Below are 26,638 nucleotides of genomic sequence, written 5' to 3'. Positions count from 1 at the left end.
TGACGCGAGTCACGTACAGTCGAACTCGCCAATGTTCTCCCTCTTTTACGCGATTTTGCGCTATTATCGTTTTTCCCGCCCTTTTTTAAATGTCCGGATAAATACATGGCTCGCAAGAACATCTAAATTCGTGGTGTATTTGATAATATGTATGCACACATAATTTACACAGGATAATGAGTAAATTGATGGTGACATAACGAGTACAGGATTTTTGTTCATCCAAGATCTAGTAAATAGAGGTTATGTCTTTATATGGAACTGTAGACATTTGCTATCTTTGTGCGTTACAGACCAATGTATCTAGAACCCCATAGAACGTCCGATCATGTGCAGGATTCGCACTCGAGGTCACGAACCCTCCATCAACCCCTTTGACCCCGCCGTTTGCTCGATTCCGATCAAGATAAAGCGTTTGCACACGCGGAAATCTCGGTATTGGATGAAATCACGCGAGTACAGCAAACATTACCCATATTTCTCGCCCAAGAAAATGTAGACGACCATAAATTTAAAAAATTTAACGGAGTAGGATCTCTCCGACATGTTTATTCACAAAATGCAATCCCAGTTTCCAATAAAACGGTTCGAGATTAAACTCGACCTGTCGACGGTGTCGTCAAATCTCCAGATTGAACTCTGATGTATCCCCAGAGTCGTCAAATCCCGGTGACAGCGAATTCAACAACGAGGACAGAAATAGCATCGTGGATTTACGCATCGATACGGCATTCTCTCACGAGATTGAAACGCTTTTACATGCACCTAACCGCGTGCACCGTCCTTCGAATGCGATCATAAAGCACCGACCTTCCATGGGGTTGATGATTGGCGAGCTTGTTACGTCTGGAATATGCTCGTGTCGCGTCGTGTGCACCGATGATCCACGGATCGAGGCGTGTCGGATCGTTAATCGATCACGTGGCTCGTAACGAACCTTTCCAGCGAGCCTTGACGAAAATGCTCCTCGTGTCTCACCGTTATAAATCTCTGGAATTCCACGTTTCTCGTATCCAACCGCGGACAAGCCTAATTTCAGCTTAGTCTACAGGAATAGCCGCGAAGAACGAGTCGGTTTTTCTGCAAATTCTGAATTACGGAGTTACTCGGCCGTTCTACGCGAAACGAATGCTGGTCAGGCTCGAGATCCTTCGTTAAAATCCTATTAAAGTGCTTATGTACAGTAGAGCTCGATATATCGTCGTGCATCCAGATAATCGTAAACGTAGCAAAAGCAGTGCGTATCAAATGCAACGCACAGTAATATATAGCGTAATACTGCTCTAGTGCAACTCGTGGAAATATCTCTAAGTGTCACCTGTATTCGCGAGATCATACTACTACTAGAACTACTGGCGATATAACGAATTAAGCGATAAACCTGATTCAAAAGCGGTGTACGAATAGCTGTAACGAAGTCTCGGAGCGAGTTTTTGCGCAAATCGGCGCGCGGAGTTATCCGGTCGTTCTAGGCGAAACGAATGGCGGTCAGGCTCGAAATCGAGTTCGCGATCGGCATCAGCATCAGCACCGACACCAACGTATCAACGCACCGGTGCCAGTCCACCAACGGCACGTCGTTGCACCGGCTAAATCATTAGACGCTCGAAAGCACGTGCCCCCCGCGGTTTCGAGCATTAGTTCATCTGTCTCTGGTTCGCTTCGCAGCCGTCCTCTTCACCGATCGAGCCAGCAACCTGTCTCCCTCTCGCCTTCTCCGAGGATACGTTTTCTTATCCTTTTCTCGGGATCGCCAGGTTTCGGCCGGTGCCTCGCGTTTAATATATGAATCCCACGCATCGAAGCCCCGTGGCACCGCGGGGTACAGCGAACGACATGTGTTCCTCCTCCTCCTCTCGCTCTCTCTTCCGTCCTCTCCTTTTTGGACCTTCTTCCTTCTTGACCTTCTCCTTTCTTTCGTTCTAAGCGTTTTTGCGCTATCTCTTTTGTTTTCACATTTTTCGAATTTCTGGAGTATGTCAAGGTATTCGAGTGTGGAGCGTAGCTCAGTTTCAGAATATTATAAGTGCAGAATTTTCTTTATAAGGGAGAATGATGTGGTTGTACGAGAGATGAGTAATTTATAGGCATCTATAAAAAAATAGAGCATCAGGAAATTCGAAGAGTGGAACTCGAAACTCCGGAACTTCTGAACCTGCGCGAACATTTGGCTGGCACGAGTCCCATGCCGACGCTCCGTTCCGTTCCGGCTGTCAGGGAACAATCGGAGACAATGGGGAACACATGGGAAAAGGGAAATCCAATTCGACGCGTTTGTCTCGGGTTGCGCTCCTTTTGCTAAAAATTAGTCCATTTCGAACCACGTTGAAAGTTCAATCTTCCAACGAACCACCCCTTGACGATTCATCTTGTACACCTCGAACTTCCAAAATATTTTCAATATTATATATAATAACAATAATGAATTAACACATTCCATTTCTTCCTATTAAACTATCGAACCGAATTAAAATAAAAAGTACCCCTTTCAGAATTCGTAGTTAATTAATTAATCTTAAAGGAATTTTTTACCGAGATCGTTAGAAAATTCGGTCGAGGAAGATTGATAATCCGATACGAATTGTAATCAATTTTCCGGTCGGAGTTTCTGTGACGAGACGATAATTCTGGACGGCAGGGTGTGGCATGTATCGAAGGAAAAGATGGAGCTACTCGAGGATAGGGGGTGCATCACCAGGAGATATCTAATCCCATTCTCCGCGCGATTAAGTAAACATCGCATTAGGGAGAGGAACACGTCGGACCCGCGAGACTGGCATATATCGCTAACAAATGCGAGGCGATATAAAATAATAAGCCTATTAGTCACGGGGTCACGGAGATCCACCTTTGTAGGGTGAACATAGAGCACGTGGGTCCACTTTGAATCTATCATTATGACGGTCCTGAATATTTTTTTTCAAGTTTATTCGATGGATTTCTGTGACATAAAGTGGTGGACATAGAATAATAAAATGGTAAAATATTAAATTAATAAAATAGTGAAATAGCAAAATAAAATAGCGAAATACTGTATTTAAATAAAAATCAGTGCATGAAAAGACCTCCAATTAAAAATTCGAAGCGATTCAATCGGAAAGCAATTAAACGATCCAATCACCCCCACCACCAGTGAGCCGATTAACAATCAGAGGTGTTCATCGATTCCATTTCACAAATTCCATCCATTCGATTATCGTAGCATTGTTTGTCATTCCGTTACACGCTCGATCCAGGAGGATTTAATCCCGAGGCATTAATAAACGCCGTTCATCCCCCTGCTCTCCTCTCTCTCTCTCTTTCGAGCATCTCGATCCTGTTCGTTCCGTGAGTGCGTGTATGGGCATCCTTATGCCGGTCCCACAGTATTCAAGCGGGGATTTATGGCGCGTCCACTCATTCATAAAAATATTATTCAAATTTAGAATGTCTAGACGGCGGCGATCAGGCGGGAGGGGAAGTTTCTCTCGGGACACTCGGGACTCGCTATGTGTCTCCTGATGCTTCATCGATGATCCTTATCTCGTTCATTGATAACTCGTCCCGTGAACCTGCGTTTTTTATTTCCTCGCCACGGAGGTGTGGCGTGGTCAGAGAAACAGCTTGTCGTTGGACTTCTTCGTCCTTTTGCATTTTTAAGCACCGGAATGAAATTGAGCCTGTGTCAATTTATTTCTTAAATGTACTCGAAATTTTTCTTCTATAAATTCCGAGATTTGCAAATTCCGAGTCTCGTGTAAAATTCAGAAGCGTGAAATTCGTATCGTTCAAACACATCTATAATCTTCGATAAAAACGTCATCGATCCGCGAAGGAAAAGGACTGCAAAGCATCTGGCAGGATCGAAATGATCTGCGTTATAGAGGGACAAGATGTTCACAGGTCCGAGGGACATATAAAAGAGACAGGAACTCGCCTCGGCCCCGGGGACATTTTTCGCCCCCTTTCCGGCGACGGTGTCTCGTCGTATCGCCCACGCTTACATCTTGATTCGCGGCTGCTCGCGCTGTAAATAACAACCCCTGCCTCTCTTTTTTTCGCAGAATTTTATGATCGACCCGCGTATTATGTGGGGCGAAAATTTAATGGCTAGGCATCGCGTACGTCCCTCACGAGTAATGGCTGGCCCCTACAAAACGAACGACCAGTACCGGGAACATCGACGACTCCAACAACGTGCTTCTTTTAAAATTGTTTAAACGTATGGCGTGTTTGAAATTTTTTAAAGACAGATAAAAGGAACCATCATCCGAGAAGTCGGATTTTTTGAAAATTTTTTAGACAAATAATACAAATAAATCGTTGGCTGATATTTTATGTATAATACAATTTACAAGTATTTCACACATAATGTTATTACGATATTATATTAAATATTTAAGTTAGGTATATTGTACAAATATTCCAAGTGGTCACGTAATGACAAAATAGTAAAATTTAAGGAATAAGGTCGAAGTCATTGTCGAGATGAAGCGAGCGAAGAACAGGGGAAGTCGAGGAGCGGAAAGGGTCGAAAGAGACAGGGCCTGGATGAAATCATGGTGAGCGGGCGTGTGCGATCTCTTCTGTAAAACCCCACGGGTCACTAACTAAACCAATGAGTCCGTGCTGAGATTAAATAATTCATGCTGCGAGTGTAATCCGCAAATTTGTTTGGGATTACGAGTACGCCGCGTGCGGTCAAACAATGGCTATCTTTCACCCCGATCTGCCGCGTCCCATCCTTTCTCGATTTCTCAATTACCGAAAAACTCCACCACCGTGAAAACCCCTTCTTTATTTAAAACCATACAAACTCACGACGCGTTTTTATCAATCCTTTTCCTTGTGGATTCATCTTGAAATTTACTTTTCAAATAGAGATTTGAAATTTGGGAAGTTCAGGACTTATTTGTACCTTAATATTTTCACTGATTCTTATAATTATAATTTCACCTAGAGGGTTGTTAGCTTCACTCCTGATTCCTAGTGGAAATAGTAAATGAAGGTTAAATATGTTTAAATTTACTCTAACTTAAGAACCCACAACGATTTCTCAATTACGTTTCACAACTCGACTCCTACCTAAACAAACCGACAGAGAACTGACTATATGTAATAAAATTAAGATGGAGCCAATTCGAGAGAGCAGTCCCAAGAAATAATGATTCGGTAGAAGGCTTTGGACTCAGCTGAAAACGGCTCGACGAACACGCCAGGTCGGAGAACAAACGATCCAGCTTGCACGAGACTGGTAGCTTTATCGTGTGCGACGTTTTTCGGGGTGGCACGCGTGTCGACCGTGAGCACCAAGTCGAATTTCGCACGTATGCGTGTGCCAATGCCAAGTGAATCCCGGTGGTGTACAGAAAAGACCCCCCGCGAACGAGAGTTCATTGTCGCGGTTGCTTACGAGGGTTCGCGTTGTTCAATGCTTTTACCCCGCGTCTCGAGTTTGCTCTGTTCTCTGTAATTTCGTCGGCGATCTGGAAAATGATGCCTTCGAATCCCATTTCGATTACTAACGTCTGTGTGTCTTCAACGGAAAATTCATCTTTTAAAGAAGCGCCAAAGTCTCTTCTATAATAAAAGAAAAATTTTTGCAACTTGTTTCTCTGCGAACTGAAAAATTCTTCATAGAAAATTTGTTTGAAAATATAATTCTTCAATAGAAAATCAGGGGTAGGTTTTTAATATCACTATGATGGCAGGTTGTAACAGATTGAATCTGTCATCAAGCACAACCTTGTCGAGTTAAAAACACTTATCAAGTAAAATTCATAACCTTGAAAATTAATAACCTTAAAAATTCATAACCTTGATTTTTTTATGAGAAGCAAATTTTTGAGAAATAGTTCTTGAGTTTATAAAAAGATGTTCCCAATATATTTCTGTGGGATTACAAATGCGAAGGATGTTGTAGAGAGGCCATATAATATAAGCGAGGGGGTTGAACGCAACGTCTAGCACGTTCTCGATAACGCTGTACGGTAGAACGTGCAGGAAACGCAAAAATCCAGACAGAAACGAGAGCGTCAATCAAATGACCAGTAGCGGAGAGAGAAGACCCCCCGCGAACGGGGTACACGGTGGCCATGGAGGAGGTGGGGGGCTCGTGGCGGGTGCCATTGTCGCGGTACCTCGCGGGGGTTCCTCGCGATTGAATGGCCCGTCACCCTGGGAGGCATCGCGACGCCCGGTTTCGCTCTATAATTTTAACAGCCGACTCGATGATTTCGTCTCTCCGAGCGCTCTCTTTTTTTTATTTCCCTTCATTTCCCCCCTTTTTCGCTTTGCGATCGTTGCTCGAAAAAAAACAACTGCCGCCCGGGGCCACCTGGTTGTTCTAAGCCGATCGAACAGAAAATCTCGACGGTGTTTCTTGGCCACCAAAAACCAACCGACTGCTGCTGACCAAATGTCAGAGAACTTCCGGCAGGATCCACTACAGATGAAAGTATATTGCCTAAGGGAGGTTCAAACCGAAATCGTGTGCTCTTAGTTGAACGATCTTGTGGTATTACTGTAGGTGCACATAGTTAATGTTGTAATATTAGGTAAGTAATTAGGTAAACACTTGGAACAGTAGATGTGTTATTTTATGACAATTAACATCTTTCAAGTATTTTTGAACACATTTGCATCTTCTGTACTGTTTTTAAAACTAACGACGTTGATACCTTGAGAGTAATCTTGAAAACCTAGAAACTTTATGGACTACCTTATAAAACACCTTGAAAACTTATACAATAGATAGTGGGCTATACAAATTCATTGCGCAATTGAAGACAAAAGACAAACTGTTGAACCTGTTTAATTTCAAAGTCTAAAATATGAAAGTTAAATAAAAATAAAGTTAATCTAATCAAAGTAGAGTGGTTATAAAGGAAGATCAGTAGCGTAAACGAACGTGGAAGTTGTAGAACTCCCGACAAAATGGCGAGTTTCCCGGCTCGCCTTCGCAGCTCCACCCTCGCCGGGCTTCCGATTAATTAGGGGTTACTCCGTAGAGCGGTAGCATTGGCCAGAAACTCGACTCTCCTGAATCGTGGCTCAGAAGTCAGGGAGGTTTCGTTTAGCGATCATTACGCTTTTAGCACTCGTGTTCCCGCCCAGAGTCTGGGGCCCCCCTAGCGCGGCTGGAATAAAGTAAGGGAGCCAAAGGACCCCCCATCTCGCTTTTATCCACTATGGAGAACCAATGGGGGCACCCGGTGTCGGCCACTGTGCAATGGGACGCACAGAGAGTATGTGGGACACGGTGTTCTCCGTATGTCGTCCGGTCTACCCCCCACGTGCACGATTCCGTAACTTACCCTCGTCTCCATCTACTGCCTTCGTCAAATCGACCAATTCGATCGTACCGAATATAAGTAAGTAGCTATCGCGTGCCGTCGATCGAACAAAAACTAAAGAGAAGTCTGCCGTTTATGGTACCTATTTCTTCTTACCGCAGGGACCGTTTCGATATTTCGGTACATGAAAACGTCCCATGAGATTTTTGCCTTACAAATTTTATAGGAAGCTTTTTCGAACTCTGATGTGATGCATTTTAAGTAGTTGAGCAATTTTAATAATTTTCTATGGATCTTCCTCTGATATGTGCGTTTAAACCCTTCACTATTTTTACGAGTCTGATTCGTGACGCAGTCGTGACGCACTTAAGCTTTGATCAATTTTCCTCGAATTTTTAATATGCTGAGAGCAATTATAGTTTGCATGATCGGTTGTATAATACCAAACTGATATAAAATTTAACTTTTTTTGACTTTTAACTTGTTTTAATATTGTACCTGTGATTGGTTCTGAGTGACTTGACAAAAGAAGTCATAGTACAATGTGTTCAAGATCACTTTTCATTGAGGATGCACAAGTAATTCCAAATAAAATTGTGTGACATAAGAGACTAAACTTCACTACATATTACTTGCTATAATACTCAGTAGATACTACTTGATATTTGATACTTAATAGACGACTTAGTATTTGTTGAAATAGAATTTTTGTGCAACATTGAAGAATTAATTAAATCTCCGCAGCACGATGTTTGCAGACGCGAGACGAATGAATAGCACACGAAAACGTTTATTAGGCATCTTGAGACGGACGAGGCGGAACAAAATGAACGCTCGAGAAGCGTCGAACAACGGAAGGCCGACTACGATCTTCCGCGTCGTCAAGTTCGCGCGCGCGACGAAGCTCAAAAGCGCGGAAACGCTTTATATTTCGACGGCACGCTCGCGTCGAGTACCACTTCGCTCGAGAGGAATCTCGACTCTGCCTCGAGTACGAGGCCAGATGTTTCGCAACGCTTCAGGACTCCTTCACGCGCTCGCTCGCGTACAGCACGCGCGAAATAGCGCGTGCAAGTCGAGAAAAACTTGGTAAACTGCCGACAACACTTGCCACTCGTGCCACGTCGCAGGCACTTCAGATTCCTGCTGCTGGGAGATGGGGATTAGATTACTGAGGGAGCTTTGCTCGGTAATGCGGTGTTGGATTTTCAGTTTTGGTATTTTTTAATTCTTAGGTTGGCAAGTTTTTAATTTCGAGAGTTCGAGAGTTTGAGAGTTCTCAAATTTTGGAATTCTTAAATTTTCAAGTTGGAGTCGTGGATTTCTAACTTTGCAAATTCCTACATTTTCTGAAGTTTCAAATTTCCAAATTTCTCAAGTTTCCAATTCGCAAATTCCCAAATCCCTATTTCTGGAATTGTCAAATTTCTAGATCCCTAAATTTCTAATTTCTCAATTTTCTAAATCCCCAAATTCCCCAATTCCCAAATCCCCAAATCCCCAAATTCTCTAATTCCCAAATCCCCAAATCCCCAAATTCCTGAATTCCCAAATTTCTAAATTCCCCAATTCCCAAATCCCCAAATTCCCAAATTCCCATATTCTCAAATTCCCAAATCCCCAAATCCCCAAATCCCCAAATTCCCAAATTTCTAAATTCCCCAATTCCCAAATCCCCAAATTCCCAAATTCCCATATTCTCAAATTCCCAAATCCCCAAATCCCCAAATTCCCAAATTCTCAAATTCCCAAATTCCCGAATTCTCAAATCCCCAAATCCCCAAATTCCCAATTTCCCAAATTCTCAAATCCCCAAATTCCCAAATTCCCAAATTCCCAAGTCCCCAAATCCTCAAATCACCCTTCCCCCATAAATCAACCCATCACCTCACACTCCACCTCTTAAAAACAGCTATAATTTTCATAAATTCATGGTATATTTAGCAAACACGAATAAACTAGCAATTCGGTATTAACTCAATATTTTTGCACCCGTGCTTACTTATCGCCGCACGTGGTCCTTCATTGTCGTCACGATGTAGGACATCTTTAGATTGTCATTTACTTCGCAATTCCTCTTGCACACGTTGCAATTGCTCAACAATATACTTATTCCTGATGCAAGGTTCTTAGTGGGGTTGCTTAGAAACGATCAAATCTTTTGCGTTTCTTGCCGAGTCTCTTGTCAGGACAGAAAACTTTAGGATGTCCTTTTCCCAGAGGACGTATTGTCTGTCACGTTGATTTGCGATGCATATTTCTCAGTCGGTTGGATACGCTCTTCTTGATTATCTTGGTTTACGAGCCTCCTTTGGTTTGGATTTTTATTGTGGATTCTGTCATGTTGGCTGTTCATATTACTGGAGTAATGTCGTCTATTTGGAAATATAGTTAGATTTGATAATATTGAAGTACCTGAAAAGCACACTTATGTTTATTTGAAGTTGGAAGTTTGATGTGAATGCACTGAACATGACTGTGGTACTGTTCTTAACACAAGATGGCGGTTCGTACATTATGGTAAACATGTACCTTTTGTGGTGCTCGTAATGTACACCATTGTACAGCATCATATTATTACATATTATTAGAAAATGAAGTTATTTAGTGTACAACAAATCAGTTAGTTTACATAAAAATTTTATAGAAGTTCTCTTTAAGATTTCAGATTATTTGAAATGATTCATCAAAGAGTTTCTATAAAGTCTAACCTTCAAATTGATACAATACTTACTTACTTAGTTACAGGTGATGTTTTATTTTTTAAAAAATATTTCAGAACCTGTACGAACGTAGGAACGTAATTATCAATTTATTTATAGGTGTATTTTCTGTTTAATTTCATATTTATAGTAACATTTATGGCGAGTCACCGGCAATAAACGTGATGCGTTTTCCTCCCAAATCGATCGAAGTAATCGAAAAAAGGGAGAACAAACCCCACGCGCCCAAATATCTAAGGTCGAATTGATCGTGGCCGGTCCATTTCGAGCCGAATGGATCCGACCACAATGACTAAAAGCATCTTTGAGCGAAACTCATCTGCTCATTCGTCGACCAACAATGCGTCGATAGAATTGATACGCTCCTACCCGCGACTCGTCCTCCTTTTTCTCATCGTTCTCCCTCGAAGGTATAAAACTCCTATAGCCATTGATTCGGTCTTCGACTAATGAGGATCACAAACGCGCCGCTCAATTGAACAATGAACACATTCCTCACATTTTGTATGATCACAAGATCGAGAAAATATAAAAATATATAGAGTGAAGCACTTAAGGGTCACCTGAATAATTTGACTATTGGTGACAGGAAAAAAATGAAACCAAAATTATGTAGGATTTAAAATTATGAAGTTTATGCATGAAGTTATCTGCAAGAATATAGGTGAGGTTAAAACAGGTCACCAGAATTACTTGGCTGCTGATAGGAGAAAAAACAGACCACATACCAACCTAACCTAACCACAATTATTTGGATCGACTTCGAGTTGTTTATGGTTATGGTTTGTTGTTAAGTTTATGATTTATTTAAAGCAAGAAAGAGGTCCTTGAAGACAATATATGAAATTATCTGAAAGAACGTGGGGTACTTAAAACCCCACCTGAATGTGGTCACCATATTAATCATCTGAATATCTTGGTTCCTATAAGTGATAAAAAAACTTGCACCAAGCTCAACCATTACCTCAAATTAAATTATTTTCATGGGATAATCAGTCCCTCGATACCAAATAATTTTTGCCTCTGATTATATGATATTTTTTCTATCAGCAACAGCAGCCAAGATATTCAGGTGTTTCTAACCTCACCCAGTATTTATAGCGTCCGTTACTTCTTTCCTCAGAAACAATACCGCTGCCATATATTTCCCCTCGTATTTTCGAGTTTGCAACATTCGGTGTTACTAAAAACCAACATTTCCTATTTATTGCATCGTACATCCAACGTTATTGTTGTAGAAGAGACAGTTGCAGCGAGTTCAATGGCGATTTACCGTTTCGCTCTGCTCTTCCTCCCACGTTTGTCTAGCTTCAACGAGAGAACGCAGTCGGGAGGCAATAAAGCTGCCCATAAATTCTTCGCTACTTTTTGCAAACATTGCGCAAAAAAGGGTTATAAATCTTTGAGTGCGATAATATTGCGTTGATTACCGTTTTTAGTGTCGGTGAGGTAGAAAAATTATGAGACTGTGGTAAATGAATTTTATGATAATTGGTTTGTCATCGACAATGAAAATTTAGGTATAAACCGTGTTATGATAGATTGAAAATTATGTGGTAACTGTATATTACAATTGGTGTATTTTTATCTGGTATGAAAATTTATCTGTTTGCAACGTTGTTTATGATGTTTGAGCACGATGCATGAAATTTTACAGTCCTTAATGTTTAATTGTCCCTCTTGCATTATTTTGACGAGTCTGACACACTCGTGACGCACTCATGGCGCATACGTGATGCACTCATGACGCACTCATGACACATTCGTGACGTACTCATGACGCAATCGTGACATACTCTTGACGCATTCATGACGCAGTCATGATGTACTTATGACGCACTCCTGACGCACTCATGACGACTTCCTCTATAACCAACGTTACTCGAGTTTTTAATACCAAATTGATATAACATAAACATTCTTAATGTATACAACAATTTATGTCCTATAACTTGTTCATTTACTTGTCAACTTTTTAAAATAACCATGCATCATAAGTTTAATAAAGGACCATCTTCCACCGCTGACAATCGAAAAACATGTTTCGCGTCATCGTACCAAAATTAGAACCCCCTCACCTGCCAACGCCCTCAGAACTCAACTTTGTAGTCAGTCAATGATCCTTAAGAGAACCACCCCGAAGAAGCAACACGTCATCGACGAGGGCGATTCGTCGCGACGATTCACCAGAAGATCATGGTCCACTTTCGGCTCCTTTGATTGCCCGGGTCCCGAAAAGGATCGATCTCGTCGGTGTTCCCGGTACCCGCGCGATCTGTTACTCGCGTGTGCGTGATCATTGCGTGATTGCAGGTACCGACAATGACAACAAGCACCACGGGAGGCGTGACTTGGCACGCTGAGGATGCGGCCGCCTCTTTAAGAAGGACTTGCCGACAGCCAACGAAAGAACGAAACGGGACAACGCGGACGATGCCGAACACGCCGATACGAGTTGTGTAATAGGTCGGTGACTCGGTGTACGCGGTTAGCGAGAAACGTGCCACTGAACGGGGTTCCACTTTTTATATTATTGGATCTGTTGGATAATTGAGGAGTATGGAGTTTGAGAGATTTGGGAATTTTGGAAGTTTGGAGGTGTTTTGGATTTGGAGGGTTGGGATGTTGAGATGTGGGGATGTGCGAGATGTAAGGATGTGAGAGACGTGGAAGATGTGGGGATGTGGGAGATATGGGGATGTGAGGATGTGGAGAGTTTGGATGTGGGAGATGTGGGGTGTGGATGTTGAACCTAAGGAAATTGGGATTTCGGGGTAATGGAAATTCGAGACATTGGATCTTTGGGATATTGGTATCCTGAGATATGGGACCTTGGAATATTGGGACTTTGGAGTATTGGAACCTTGGGATGTTGGGACCTTGGAGTGTTGGAACCTTGGAGTATTGGAACCTTGAGATATGGGGACCTCGGAGTGTTGAAACCTTGGAGTATTGGAACCTTGAGATATGGGGACCTCGGAGTGTTGGAACCTCGGAATGTTGGAACCTTGGGGTGTTGGAACCTTGGAGTATTGGAACCTTGAGATATTGGGACCTCGCAGTGTTGGAACCGTGGAGAATTGGAACCTTGAAATATTGGGACCTCGGAGTGTTGGAACCTTGGAGTGTTGGAACCTCGGGGTGTTGGAAACTTGGAGTGTTGGAACCTAGGAGTATTGGAACCTTGAAATATTGGGACCTCGGAGTGTTGGAACCTTGAAGTGTTGGAACCTCGGGGTGTTGGAAACTTGGAGTGTTGGAACCTCGGGGTGTTGGAAGCTAGGAGTATTGGAACCTTGAGATATTGGGACCTCGGAGTGTTGGAACCTCGGAGTGTTGGAACCTTGAAGTGTTGGAACCTAGGAGTATTGGAACCTTGAGATATTGGGACCTCGGAGTGTTGGAACCTTGGAGTGTTGGAACCTCGGAGTGTTGGAACCTTGGAGTATTGGAACTTTGAGATATTAAGACCTCGGAGTGTTGGAACTTTGAAGTATTGGAACCTTGAGATATTGGGACCATGGAGTATTGGAACCTTGAAATATTGAAACCTTGTAGTACTAAAACCTCAAAATATTAAAACCCTTCCACTATTAAGACTACAATACCAAAACCTTGAAGTATTAAATCTCCTATATCTCCTCATCAACCCAATATTTCCTCAGCTCTAAATCCTGGAGCGTCTACTCACCTGTCCATCTGCTCTAAAACAGTTTCGGTTTCACTAAACAAAAAGTAAAAGACGATGACGTTCGATAGGTCGGATCGGCAGATCCAGTTAGTTCATCCTTGCCGTGTTCCTCGTGGCACGGGTGAAAGAGCAAGAGACTGTAAAAGTCGATTGTCGAGTTCCCGCCCAACGGTTCGCCAGCCAATCGGAAGCTCAGCTGCTCCCAGTCGCTTCCTTTTTTCCTTTTTAACGGTCGTTACACCGAGTAGTTTTCTTGTCTCAACGCCATCTTAGCCGGCCGGACATTATCGTCCACTCTCATTGATTATCCTTCAACACGTTTGGCCAACGACAACTTCGACCCCTTTCTTGCGATCTACTTGTTCCGATTTAATACTTCTTCACTTTTTTTTAGTAAAATTCTCAAGCAGTGTGAGGTTGGAATAAGTATAACTAAACTTTTTTGATTGAATGTAGGAATAGTGATGATTTTATTTTACCAGGTATTTAAAATCTGTGTCGGAGAAATTATAGTCAAATCTTTTACCTTGTTATCATTAACAAGTATCAATTATCTTAATTATCTTACCTTATTCCTTACTTTATTTCTTACCTCATTCCTTGCCTTATTCCTTATTTTATTCCTTATCTTATTAATTAAAGGATCGAAAGAAATATGTAAAAAATTTGTACACCAAGTGTTAAAAGCTTGATCACCTCATCCCTATGTGGGTGTCCCAAAATTATTGTTACAAGTGTTTTGTTGATACCCAATAATTAACAAGAATGTAGAACAAGAATACTCGAGGGTTAGCAAAGAGCAGATGTTTAAGGGAATTTCAATAGAGTGGCCTAATAGGATCTAGGACAATAGGGCTCGAAGAAATGAAGCATTCTTTGTTCGAGTAGCCCTCGTCGCATAAATACTTTACCCTGGTGATTGTTCTCCTTCGTGATCGAACGCTATGCCACTATCTTAAAGTTGTTAAGACCTTGCGTTTCTGGCTACTGTTTAGTTCTTGCACCTTTACTTCTTCAATCTTCTGCATTTCACAGGATTTTTGGGTTATGTTTGAACTCTTTAAGTTTGCAAAAATCTTTACAGTTTGTTGTGTTATCTTTAACTAATTGGATATGTAGATGTATGTAGATCTATGCAGATTGAAGGTGCACATGGTTCAGAGCAAAGTTATAGTACATCGATTATTGGTGACAATTGGACTTTGTCGAAGAGGGAAGATATTTTGTATCTACACTCACTTTCATCTCAAAGATCCTCTACTTAATATATTAAAGTCCCAAAACTCTAAAACTCCAAATTTTTAAAATCTCAAATATGTAAAAGTTTGAAGATCTCCCTTTTGAAGATTTACTCCGATAACTTCAAAAAAGAGATTACAAATAATTACCTTTTCTAACGCAGTCATCACGAAGTACACGCTTCATCGCAGCTCCAAAGACGCAGTCACCGATCGTTAAAAAATCGTCGTTTCTCCAGCGTCCAACAGCGAGGCCCTGAATCGTAGATTTCCAACGGTTCTCCCGTTAACCGTCATCCCAGAACTGATCATCATCGCGTCCGAAGAAGCAAACGCCATTCATTGGTTCTCTCGCGGGCACAAACGAAGTCGCCAAAGTCCCGTGGCGCGCAGACTTGATCGTGAGAAAAATCTTGGCTCGCGGGGCCTATAATTTGCACTTCCGTTCTCATGTCGGACAATGTAAGTCCGTTCTGCCCCCAGCGAACATTTCAGGTGTTCGACTTTTGGTGACGGGACAAGGGGAGTAATTCGATGCCCAGAGGGAGCAGGTGCCTGCGTTTTGTTCCAACCGGGAACAATCGGTAGAAAGAGCTTTTAAGAGTCGCGGAATGGGGCCGACTTTGACGAAATCGCTCGTGGTACGCGCCTGGAGGTTCCATTGATGAGATGCATCCCCCTTCTTCGCGCGCCAACCCTCTTTTCAGTCGCTGAAAGGAGCGCTCGCTTTCTTTGCGTTCGCGCTCGATACCCGCGGAGAGAACGATTTCTTGCCACCATGGAAATCTCAACGACTGTTTTCGCCTCTCAACGTACTTCTGCGCACGTGCTCGACCCGTTACCAACTTTGAGGACCGACCCTACTTTACGTTTATTTTGGTGATGTTTTATTTATGGAATTTCTTCTTTATTTGTGGGAGTTCAAAGAGATAGGGTGGTAGGACTTTTACAATATGCTTTTTACGATAATTTTTCATTTGGAGGATGTGTCATGTGGTTTCGCTTTCAACCCTTATATAGAGTTCTGCTCTATTTAATTTATTCCATTCTGCTTCTCTGTAGAGTATAACAAAATTGGTACTCTTGTATGAATATTGCCTGTGAAGTGGAAGGTGAGGACAAGAAACCATATCTCTAACCCCTTGCATAAGCTAATTACTTCACTGAAGAAGTCTGAAGAACTCCACCAAAGGACAACTTTCTCCAGTATCAATTCATACTAATTTAAATAGAATTAGCAAAAGAAGTCATAACGACGAAATAATTCTATGATAGGTAATTACAACACTCCTCCAAACATCCATAACTTAAATTAACCCTTAAACGCATATAGTTGTATAAATGCAACATACCAGTTTTAATCTTATTAATTATTTACAAAATGTAGGAAACCTGCAATGAGTAGTGTTGCATATCTGCAACGCACCAATCAAATACACAATAGCGTCATCTATTCGTTTTAATTTGAATCAACCGCTTTCAAGGTATTTTGTTAGTTGATAACTTTTGGTAAAATTAGAAAATCATGCATTTAAGGGTTAAACTTCTACTCCATAAAAATGCACAAATGTATGAATTGAAACACCCTATGTAAGTTTACTATGTGAGACTTACTATGTAAGTTCATGAACTGACTGTTGAACTGAATATTCAAATTTAGTAGAACCTTTCTCTAAACAATATCTGAGATTCGATTTCAAGATTCCTTAAAACACATCCATCACACGATAAACTAAGTCCCCGAGAAACAAGGAAAACAGAGAGCCGGAAGAAGGGAAATCTGCATCGTTCTGATTCATAAATCAAGTCGTGTAAGACCATGCAGTAGGAAGCATCGGTTGGCTACCTGTTGCTGAATATTCCCGGGCGAATCGCTATTTTTCATCGGGATGCAAAACGAGGGAAGCAACGAGGAAGACTCAGACCAGCCACGCCTACGAGAACAAGCTCGATGACAAATTTTTCCGTGCACGAACAATCGATACAATTTGCATCGTGGTCTCTCGAGTAAACGTTTTACACGATTTCTTACAATTGGCCACGCCCGCGGAGTGACCTACGTTCGAGAGGGGGTGGCGAAACTGCCCTCTGGGACTCGAGAGAAAGGAGGGTTGATCAGTGAATTTTGAACAGTCATCGAGGTTCCAATAATTAATTGTTTGGTCATGATGATGGACACGCCCTTTTGCAGGTAACGATTCTTCGAAGGTTTTGGGGAAAATTGTGAATAGAGAGTTAGGTTTTAAATGATGAAACGTCGGAGTGTAGTGGTTTGAAGCTTGATTAAAATGTAAATCGTTGGTGTACTTCAATATGCGAAGGATGTTGCTCACCCTTCTACACTTTGTACACTATGTTGATACTATGTTGATTATTTTGGGTCTTATAAATAATTCAGTAGAGTAGATTGAACGTCGACATTTTCATTCTTTCACTAGTGGGATATGGGATATTGGGATTTTGGAGTTTTGGAATTTTGAGATATTGGGACCTTGGAGTATTGGAACCTTGGAGTATTGGAACCTTGAAGTATTGGGACCTTGGAGTATTGGTACCTTGGTGTATTGGGACCTTGGAGTATTGGAACCTTAGAGTATTGGAAACTTGAGATATTGGGATTTTGGAAGATTGGGACCTTGAAGTATTGGAACCTTGAGATATGGGGATCTTGGGATATTGGAACCTTGGAGTATTGGAACTTTGAGATATTGGACACTTGGAGTATTGCAACCTTGAGATATTGGGATTTTGGGAGATTGGAACCTCGAGGTATTGGGACCTTGGAGTATTGGAACCTTGGAGTATTGGGACCTTGGAGTATTGGAACCTTAGAGTATTGGAACCTTGAGATATTAGGATTTTGGAAGATTGGGACCTTGGAGTATTGAAACCTCGAGGTATTGGGACCTTGGAGTATTGGCACCTTGGAGTATTGGAACCTTGGAGTATTGGGATCTTGGGATATTGGAACCTTGGAGTATTGGAACTTTGAGATATTGGAAACTTGGAGTATTGGAACCTTGAGATATTGGTATCTTAGAATATTGGGGCCTTAGAGTATTAGACCCTTGAGATATTGCAACCTTGGACTATTAAAACCTTGATATATTGGACTGTTTAGACAATAGTTTACAATAGTTAACACATATTATAGAAATCTAGAGAAACCTTAGTTTCATACCACCCTTGCAATATTAAGACTACAGTACCTTGAAGTATTAAAACTGCTATATTTTATCGACAACAGATGATTAAATTGAACATATACATTTTCATTCATTCCCTGTCTATAATAAATGAAAACTACATTTGTCACATACTGCACACTATTGCAATTTTAATGAGAACTCTTAAATTAAGCAGAACATAATCGAACAGAAAAATATGTATATTCTAAACTTTCTCAATCATCCATATTACTTCTCCCTAGAGTTTTAATCAACCCCCGGCAAACACGAAATTCCGCAGAAGTTGCAAAAGCAGTCAGTGAGGTCTGCCACGCAGGATCTCTTTGAAGCGTCACCGTCAAAAGCTAATACGCAGTTATTAGGCGTCGTGGCCGTCTCTGTTTTTCACCCCATAAGCCAGCAACGTAGTGGAGAGAAGAACGGTGTCCCATGGCGTGCGGCAGCGGTGTCCTCGAAGGGTTTTCGACGCCGCGGGCCGACACGCCCTGACAAGCATATCGTGGAATTTAATATAACCAGCTTGATCCAAAGGCGGAGGAAATACGACAAAAGCTGATTCCGTGATGTCGATGCTCCGTTATATTATCGTTGCCCATTGACGGACAGGATTTGGGAATTCGAGGAATCTCTGCGATATCCAAGGGCTGAAATTGAATGTGCTTAGCAAACAAGGGAGTGATCTTACACTAGAATTTTTTTGTAGCATGAATTTTTTAGATTTAAAATTTGGTAGAAATTTAAGTGGAATTAAGTGGAATTTTAGGTGGAATCATTGTGTTATTCTTTGAGCAAAGTGTTATTATTTTTGTTTGGATATGTTTAAGTAGCTTCTTTAGGGATGTAAAAATGTAGGAATATTGGAATATTGAAATCTATGGATTTATTTGATATAGGAATTTAGAGGTTTAGGAATCTGAAGATCTAAGAATATGAAAATATGAGAATTCAGAGATGTGGAGGTCTATCTAGGTGCACAAATATCTATGTATGTATGTATATGTGTAACAATATAAGTATTTATGTAAACAGCAATGTAGGTATACAGAAATTTTGAAATCCATAAATCCTTATTCCAAAGTCCCACGACTCCAAAATAATTAATCAGTCAAAAAATTCCAACTCTACTCTGATTTCCAGCATCCTCAGTATCCTCACATCGCACAAAAAATAAACTGCAGATCAAAGTTGAAATTTTCAATATCCTCCTCCTATGAACCACCTCCTCCTGAACGGATCAACAGTATAAGTTGGCAGTAAGATATGCGAGTAATAAAAATGGTGAATGGAGGGGCAAATTAATATTAAGGTGAAACCGGGTGCAGGAGGGCGCTGGACACGAAAGAGCAGGAACTGTTGGATCGAGGGGGCGAAGGGTCCCATGTAGGGACAGTAATTTATCATGACCCGATAGGAATCTTCATGGTCGCGTGTGCTGAACAGCTAAAGTATCGTCCGTTCCCTGGGTGAATCCCAAAAATCTTCTTATCCGAACTCCATACTTGCACCGACAGTCGATAGCTAACAGAAAAATGTCTTAGACAAGCTTCCATCGTGTCGAACGATAAAAGACGCACGATTCGCGCGTTTTATAAGAGATACCGAGAGGACAACTGTTTCGCCGTGGCTCGATAGCCAACAGGAATACCAGACATTCCAGTGGACGCGCGCCCAGACGCCGCCTGGTTCCTTGGAAAAATAATGGGACTCGGCAACAGGAAGAAAAAGGAGCTCGAAGGGGTTGAAACTCAATGAACACGGAGCCTGTTACTGCCCCTACACGCGTTCGTGTGTTACATCTGCCGTTGTCTTTTTTCTGTTTTGCTTTTTATTTTAGGAAGAGGTAGTGGTTAGGTTAGATTAGGTTGGATGACCCTTAGGTAACATGCTTGCGGGGATTTGCTGTCAAAATTGGGAATTTGTTTCAGATAGTATTTTATGGATTTTCTTATTTTTATAGATATATCATCACATCATTGTAAATAAAAATTAATACGTTTCTTGTGTAAGGTGCTCGATTGCCACCATTTTGTTGCAGGGATTTATTCTCAAAATTGGTAGCTTCAGATAGTATTTTATGGATTTTCTTATTTTTATAGATATATCATCACATCAATGTAAATAAAAATTAATACGTTTCTTGTGTAAGGTGCTCGATTGCCACCATTTTGTTGCAGGGATTTATTCTCAAAATTGGTAGCTTCAGGTAGTATTTTATGGATTTTCTTATTTTTATAGATATATCATCACATCATTGTAAATAAAAATTAATACGTTTCTTGTGTAAGGTGCTCGATTGCCACCATTTTGTTGCAGGGATTTATTCTCAAAATTGGTAGCTTCAGGTAGTATTTTATGGATTTTCTTATTTTTATAGATATATCATCACATCATTGTAAATAAAAATTAATACGTTTCTTGTGTAAGGTGCTCGATTGCCACCATTTTGTTGCAGGGATTTATTCTCAAAATTGGTAGCTTCAGATAGTCTTTTATGGATTTTCTTATTTTTATAGATATATCATCACATCATTGTAAATAATAATTAATACGTTTCTTGTGAAAGGTGCTCGATTGCCACCATTTTGTTGCAGGGATTTGCTGTTAAAATTGGTAGCTTCAGATAGTATTTTATGGATTTTCTAATTTTTATAGATATATCATCACATCATTGTAAATAATAATTAATACGTCTCTTGTGTAAGGTGCTCGATGGCCACCATTTTGTGTGACACCTGCTTATTGCTGTCTTTTTAAAGTTTAACACAGTTTCACTTCAAAAATGAATTTGACACGTTACATATACCTTATACAGGGTGTCCGCGCCAAAGTGTTACACCTTAATATCTCATGAACTATTGATGTCACGAAAAAGTGCTTATATGGAAATTGCAGGGTAAAAGAGGCCCTATGTTTTGGCAGAAGCAAAATTTTTTTATTGTTATTAATGTAAAAGATATGATGGTGAAGTTTCGTTTTTTTAAATGGAACTATAATTTTTTCTCGATCAGGCGATAGTGCTTTTCAAGACGAATTCATCAAGGTTTTATGTACTTACCCGATTTTTATTAGTTTTCGAGATATAACGCTTAGAAATTTACTGATTTTCAGCAGTGACATCTCGGTTTGACGAGTAAGTCATAAAAACGTTCTTATTGTTACGGTAAGTGCCGCTGGTTTGACTCTGCCTGCCGAAACAGATAGGCGGGGTGTATGGTCAAAATGGCAGGTCCGAAGAGTAAGAAACGTGAAAAGTATTGTCCATTACGGTTTAAGTTTTCCGTATCGAAGATGATATTAATTGTAATTTGGAAGGTTGGGACATTTATTTAAATGTTTCAGTACAAGGTAGGTATAAAGACAATTTAACAATATAACTGACTTGAAAAATAGAATACACAATGCATGCGTAAATATCCCGTGCGAAATTATGGAAAACGTCGAGAACGAATTTGTAAAACGTATACAAACTTGTATTTCAAATAGCGGAAAGCACGTGGAATAAATTTTTTGCATATTATTTTTTGTTAAATTGTCTTTATACCTACTTTGTACTGAAACATTTAAATAAATGTCCCAACCTTCCAAATTACAATTAATATCATCTTCGATACGGAAAACTTAAACCGTAATGGACAATACTTTTCACGTTTCTTACTCTTCGGACCTGCCATTTTGACCATACACCCCGCCTATCTGTTTCGGCAGGCAGAGTCAAACCAGCGGCACTTACCGTAACAATAAGAACGTTTTTATGACTTACTCGTCAAACCGAGATGTCACTGCTGAAAATCAGTAAATTTCTAAGCGTTATATCTCGAAAACTAATAAAAATCGGGTAAGTACATAAAACCTTGATGAATTCGTCTTGAAAAGCACTATCGCCTGATCGAGAAAAAATTATAGTTCCATTTAAAAAAACGAAACTTCACCATCATATCTTTTACATTAATAACAATAAAAAAATTTTGCTTCTGCCAAAACATAGGGCCTCTTTTACCCTGCAATTTCCATATAAGCACTTTTTCGTGACATCAATAGTTCATGAGATATTAAGGTGTAACACTTTGGCGCGGACACCCTGTATATCTAAAATGTGATTTTCTAAAATTTTTATCTGCATTCTTAACAAATTATGATCCCTGACAACGTATTAACAGGAAAGAATTTAACTAGTGATGTAACAATTTTATTTTACATAATCAATTTGCCAATGCTACATATACCTCATGTATCTAAAACATGATTTTCTTAAATTTTTATCTACATTCTTAATAATTTACAATTTCTGACAATGTATTAACAAGAAAGAATTTAACCAATGATATAACATATTTATTTTACACAATCAATTTGCCAATGCTACATATACCTCATATATTTAAAATATGACTTTCTAAAATTTTTATCTACATTCTTAGTAAGTTACGATCCCTGACAATGTATCAATAGGAAGGAATTTAACCAATGATATAACAAATTTATTTTACAGAATCAATTTGGCAATGCTACATATACCTCATGTATCTAAAATATAATTTTCTTAAATTTTTATCTGCAATTCTTAACAAGTTACGATCCCTGACAACGTATTAGCAGGAAAGAATTTAACCACTGATATAACAAATTTATTTTACACAATCAATTTAGCAATACTACAAAAAACAAGAAGTACAGTCACAATACCAGCTTGTCATAAAGAATCAGCAAGCATGACGAACTCCAGCTTTGAAGAATTGAATTCCAGCTCTCCAGAATTGAAGATAGGTTAAAACTATCGGTCAGGGGTTGCAAAAGTAATTTCTGGAAAGCAGCAACGAGATCGTGTAGCGGAACGTCGCGAAAAGGATAGAAATATAGGTTGGGGGCAGAAACGTAGCTAGAGTTCGACCCCCGTTGCTCGCGGTAGGACGCCATCTTATTTATTGTTTTAATTATATCAGAATATATCGTTAGAGGCCGTCACGCCGCCGAATACGTGAGATTTATACGATCGAACCGACACCCCCGTGCCCCGTCGCTGTTCCAGCTTCTGCCTGGCGTGCTCCGTGTGTTGACGCAAGTAATTTGTTGGTCTGAGCGTTGAATGAATTATAAATTTGTTATCGGCGAGTGAGCTAGCTATAGTTTCGTGGAACCTGTGGATACCTTACTTTCTTTACCACTGAACTCATAATTCATTATATATATTTTTCTCTATCGTAATTTATTTATAGTTACATGGAGAACATGAACTTTAAAATTTAATTTTTTGATTGAAAATTTTTATTAATTCAGTAATTATAAACAACGTTGAATTATTGACGACTTTGGGTAAAGGACGATGGTATAGTGATTTTAAAAATGGCAATGTTAAGATAATTTTTAAAAATTCAATGCATAGGTAAATTAAACAGAAGTGGAAGAAAATTTGAGGTTAGGTTAAATTATCTAAGTACTGAAGATAGGTAATTCTTCTAATTTATATTATATTTGTTACCGAGTTTTTTTATGAAAGTAAATATACTATTACAAGTAACGAATATTACTAAAATAAACAATTATAATTATTATTAAATTTTGTTAAAATATTTTGTACTCCAGACAACAAGAAGAGGAACTACAAAAAAATGATGTTCCATAAATGCAACCGTTTCAAAAAAGTTAGGTATACAGAGGTAGAGTCAGATCGAAATGATGAATTAAGAGCGTATCGGCACACGGGTGCAGAGGCAAGGGTCAGTCTTTAAAACAAACGTGTAATTTACCAGTGGCTAACCTGCTTTACCGGGCTCGAACCTTCGTAACTATAATACCATGGAGGGCAATGGGTCGACAGCGAGCCCTCGAGGATTATGATGGGTTATACTTTAGTAGGCGGAGAGGACTCCCGTTTAAGCAGTAATTAAGCCTCGCCACGCCCTCGGTCACGCTTCTAACCCGCGAACTGCTCGAGAACCTCTGCAACCGTAAATTATGTGCATATTAAAAAAGTCCAAACTGGAGTTCGAGGAAATCTACTCTCGATAACTGCAATATCTGCAAAGTTGACCAATAGATACAACCACCTTTACTTATATTTACTTGTCAAATATATTAAGAAATTCACAATCAAGGTCTTTAAAATTTTAGCTCAGTAAAATTTTTAGTATAACTACAAAATATTTGTGTATATATAATTATTAAAATACAATAATTGTTAAGTTGCAATAACTGTTAAGTACATTACAATAACTGTTAAATGAAGTTACCAGAGTAAACGAATTTTCCTCAGCAACCCCAATGAACGTTCAATCACTTCAACTATAATTCAAGCTCCTTAAAATACATTCGTGAATAACAAAATATTTGTGTAAATTATAATAACTGTTAAATTAGAATAATAGTAAATTACAATACCTTAAATTACAATAATTGTGTATTACAATAAAAGTTAAATTAAAAGAATAAACGAATTTTCCTCAGCACCCCAATGAAGTTCAATCACCTCAACTATAATTCACACTCAAGCTCCTTAAAATACATTTGTGAATAACTACAAAATATTTGTGTAAATTACAATAACTGTTAAATTAGAATAATAGTATATTACAATAAGAGTTAAATTACAATAATTGTATATTACAATAAAAGTTAAATTAAAAGAATAAACGAATTTTCCTCAGCACCCCAATGAAGTTCAATCACCTCAACTATAATTCACACTCAAGCTCCTTAAAATACATTTGTGAATAACTACAAAATATTTGTGTAAATTACAGTAACTGTTAAATTAGAATAATAGTAAATTACAATAACTTAAATTACAATAACTGTTAAATTAGAATAATAGTAAATTACAATAATTGTATATTACAATAAAAGTCAAATTAAAAGAATAAACGAATTTTCCTCAGCACCCCAATGAAGTTCAATTACCTCAACTACCGTCTGGAGACAAACGAGCAAGGGTTGAAGACGCGTTCAGATATGATCACGTCGATTAGACCGCTCAGGGAGTTGCAATTCGATTTCATTTAATACGCGTTCCTCCCACGCGACAGGGTTAATTGTTTCAACCTCTATACACGTAACGAGTCTCCTTACAATACACCTAATTACCGTCATCTAGATAAGGCTAGTTATCCACTTCGATCGTCAGGGTTTCGATCGTTGGTCAATTGCAACCCGTGGGGGTGAATTCACCCTCGAAGCCCGCATATCCGTCGAGAGAACGCTTGTTTTGGAAACAGAATTATCGCGCACGCTGGTTATGAATTATTCAATGTTTTATTCTTTTTTATTAAGAGACGGTCGGAGAGGTTCAAGTGTTTTATGCTGCAGATGGCACATTTTACGAGATAATTAATATCTTTTTAGAAATGACTTGTTTTATTCCTACGCGTTGAAGGTTTTAACGCGAAAATTAAATGTAATTAAATTTCTAATACCGAACGTATTAACGACGTATATTCCCCGTAATTAACTGTTATCTCAGCGATAAAAATTTAATTATCTGTGAAATTGCAGGAGACGGAGAATAAAATCGACGAAAAGTCTTCTGGAAAAGTTCGGTTAACGAGTTTGTTTGCTGGATGAAAATTCAACATGGATTTCCTCGGTTGATTACCGTGAGAAGCGTGGGTCAGCAGGTGCCCACGTCATGGAAAAACAATGAAGGCAAACGAGGCGAAACGGCGTCATCGTTTCGAGCGGAACGCGAAGCAGAAAATTACCCTGGCAAAGAAATCACGGTGATTCCACGGTAAAAATATGGGGTGGAGTTAACTAGCCCAAATAAATTACCGGACTAAGAATTACGGAGTCAATGATGACGATTAGTACACAATAAACATCATCTTTGATGAACAATATTATCTGTTTATTATTTTACCACCCTCCTTTAACATTAAGTCCAAAGATGAGGTAAAGATGTAACAACAGGACATTCGAATTAAAAATGTAAAAATAAAATAAGATGTAAATAAAAAGTACTGAAACATTAAATAGGTATATATAAGATGTATATGTATAATATATAATCATAATATTAAATAGGTATTTCTTAACCTCTTTCGACTACAATTTTTTGGACAGTTGTATCATGCGCAGCTAATTAATTATTTGTATAACATGGAGTTAAACAAAGTTAAAATGTTAGGTACATTATCAGTGGACTTTGATTATACAGATTATTAGAATTGAACCCAAAATTCAATTGTAGTGAAAATACGAGTCTAGTCTATCGTAATAAAATAATATATTATAGTATATTTACAAACTGCGTACGTACAGTGTGCATCACGAGTGCATCACCTTATTACAGAACAACGACTTAATTTTAAAGTGTTACCTTGCAACAAAAGCAAAATAAGATTCCAATATCCAAGAAGATTACCAAGCAAATTATCAAGGCAAATCTCTAATACCTTCCAATACTTTGCATTGAAATTCGAGTAATCCTTATTCCCATTTTTGCTACACGCACCCCTTTAGTAAGATAGTTATCAAGAAGGCTCGTAATAAAAGGACAGGTGCACGAATATTCGACACCTTAATTCGGTTTATC

The 26,638-nt window shown here is 39.4% G+C and overlaps 1 long non-coding RNA gene across 1 annotated transcript in view; it reads left to right on the top strand.

Moving 5' to 3' along the window:
* Positions 1-25,943, top strand: part of LOC105663593 (uncharacterized) — a 139,941-nt gene extending 113,998 nt beyond the window's left edge. The window contains exon 3 of the long non-coding RNA XR_001097029.2: positions 25,600-25,943. This is a non-coding gene — a long non-coding RNA (uncharacterized LOC105663593). The remainder of the gene's footprint in view (positions 1-25,599) is intronic.
* The last annotated feature ends 695 nt before the right edge of the window (positions 25,944-26,638 follow it).

This window comes from Megachile rotundata, chromosome 2 (genome assembly GCF_050947335.1).
Source record: "Megachile rotundata isolate GNS110a chromosome 2, iyMegRotu1, whole genome shotgun sequence".
Lineage (NCBI taxonomy): Eukaryota > Metazoa > Arthropoda > Insecta > Hymenoptera > Megachilidae > Megachile > Megachile rotundata.
This window is presented reverse-complemented; position numbering and strand designations above follow the sequence as displayed.